The sequence below is a fragment of the Trichechus manatus genome, unplaced genomic scaffold (assembly GCF_000243295.1).
Source record: "Trichechus manatus latirostris isolate Lorelei unplaced genomic scaffold, TriManLat1.0 scaffold00077, whole genome shotgun sequence".
NCBI lineage: Eukaryota > Metazoa > Chordata > Mammalia > Sirenia > Trichechidae > Trichechus > Trichechus manatus.
Window position 1 is genome coordinate 12,292,623 of NW_004444013.1, and position 2,477 is coordinate 12,295,099.

At 55.2% G+C, this 2,477-nt stretch overlaps 1 protein-coding gene across 1 annotated transcript in view; it reads left to right on the plus strand.

The window, feature by feature from the left end:
- Positions 1-805: 805 nt before the first annotated feature.
- The window catches only part of RNF216 (ring finger protein 216), a 150,203-nt gene continuing 148,531 nt past the window's right edge, over positions 806-2,477 (plus strand). The window contains exon 1 of the mRNA XM_004380829.2: positions 806-1,013. The gene's annotated coding sequence lies outside the window, so the exon portion shown is untranslated. The remainder of the gene's footprint in view (positions 1,014-2,477) is intronic.

Here is a 2,477-nt window from a genome sequence, read left to right on the forward strand (position 1 = left end):
CCACACAGCCACCAGAGTGATTATTGAAAAGCATGAGTAAATCAATTCATGCCCCTGTTACCAATTCTTCAGTAACTCCTCATCACACTTAGAACAAAATCCAAATTCCTTTGTGATTTGACTCCTAGCTCCCTCTCCAGCCTCATCTCCTACCACTCCCTCTCACTCACGGCATTGCAGCCAACTAACATCCTCACTGTTTCTGGAACACACTGGTTATATTTACATCTCAGGGCCTTTGTCCTTTCTATACCCTCAGCTTGAAATGTTCTTCCACCAGGTGGCCACCATTGGCTCACTCTTTCACTTCATTCATTTTCTGCTCAAACGTCCCCTCCTCAGGAGAGGCATCCCTTCACCACAATCTATTCCCATCACTCTGTCCTTTTTCTTCCTTTATTTTTCTTCATTGTATTTTGCCTGAACACTTACTGCCTGAGCCAGTATTTTCGTTAGTTAGTTCCTTTGTCAGTTATTGACTTGGCTGCTAAAGCGTAAGCTTCAAGAGAGCAGGGACCCACCCACTTCACCATAGAAGGGTGCCTGGTGCACAGGAAGCCCTCAGAAAATATCCATTGAATGAATGAATGACTTCCCAAAGGCAACAGAGCAAATAAGTGGATATCAACTAAATTTCCATAGCCCTCCACCCCCATACCCTTCTCACCGCTGGGGAGACAGTACCACCTCATGGGGGCAGGAGATTCATTTCCTTTTGTCCTCCCGCCTAATGGAGGAGTCAAGACTCGGTGGGCGTGAGCTGAGCTAGAGAGGTGGATAGGCATCCCTCTCTATGGTCCCCTCCCTCAGCCCCTCCGCCCAGCGTCGCTCTATGGTTCTTCCTGTCAGTAGTCGGGAGGGGGCGCTGTGCGCAGGCGCGAGGTGACGCCGCGGCAGGGCCGGAAGGAGCGCGGCGGTGGCCGCGGAGCTGTCTGCTGCTGCTCTGTGTGACTAAAAGCCGCAGTAGCAGAGGCCGCCGAGCCCGCCTCGCGAGCTGAGGTCTTGAGTGACGAGTAAGTGTGGGCGGCGGGGCGCGCTGGGCTCCTCGGCGGGCTCCGTGAGGCGAGGGGAGGCCCAAGGGTGGGGGTGGGGGCGGGAAGCCGTGGCCGTGAGGGGCCGCAACTGGGACGGACCTGAGGCCCGGCCGGCGTCCCGAGGGCCACCAGGGCCGGGGGACGCGCTGGGCGCCGCTGAGCCCCAGACGGCCCGGGAGTGGGAGCCGTCGCTGAGGCGGGAGCGACAAAGGGCGCCGGCCGGCGAACACCGCTCCCCGCCGCTCCGGCTACTTCGCGAAGTTTCGCAGTCCGACCGCTCGGCCGTCGACGCGAGGGTGCAAGGACCCAAGGACCGCGCTGCGCTAGGTGTCCTTTTCCTTGGCTCTCGAGAGCGCCCGGAGCCGCCGCGGGAGGCTGTGTCTGAGGAAGTGCCCGCCGCTCGGGGCGAGTGCAGGGAGCCGGCCGGTGACTTTGAACTCCAGCCCTCGAGCCCGCAGGCTGTGGCGGGCTGACGGATTCCAACCTTTTCGACCCGATACTGGAGGGTCTGTCTTTTGGCGGAAATTGGCGATTCCACAGTATTTGTGCACAGACCCTTTTACCGCGACTGCTGTGCCGGGGCTCCGGGCGGGACCGGGACACAGGTTCTCTAACGGTACGTGGCCGCCACACGGGTTTGAACCTTTGCCTGGTACTTTGGGCAGCTTCAGTCATGCTTCCTAGGTGCCGGCTACATTTTTATGGGCGGATATTCAGATGTAAATCAGCCACGAATGCGTCGTGATAAGCGCTTTGGGAGAGGCTGTCCTGGATACTTGGATAATGAATGCCAAGAGAAGAGTTTTCCCTGCTTATAGAGGGCAGATTTGATGAGAGGCCTCAACTTAATCAACTAGCATGAAGGAAGACAGCCTTGTTTGTTCCAGTTTTCTTTTGTTTGCTTGTTTGCTGGGAGGAAGGTAGTAAATTTGAGGAAAGGACTGGAGAGCCTGAGGGGGCAGATTTTGGACTTTACAAAAAAAAAACTAAACCCTTTGCCATCGAGTGGATCCCGACTCATGGCGACCCCATGTGACAGAGTAGAACTGCTCCATAGGGTTTCTTGGCTGTAATCTTTACAGAGGAACCTTTATGGCACGATGGTTAACCACTCAGCTGCTACCCGAAAGGTTGGCGGTTCGAACCCACCAGCCACTCCGCAGGGGAAAGATTTAGCAGTCTGCTTCCATAAAGGTTACATTCTTGGAAACCTTATGGGGCAGTTCTACATGGGAGCAAATTGCCAGGCCTTTCTTCTCAGGTACTGCTGGGTGGTTTGCGCCACTCTACCAAGACCAAACCTGTTGCCGTCGAGTCAATTACGACTCATAGCGATCCTATTGGACAGAGTAGAACTCCCCAGAGGGTTTCCGAGGAGTGCCTGGTGGATTCGAACAGCAGACCTTTTGGTTAGCAGCTGAACTCTTTTTTTTTTTTTTTTTT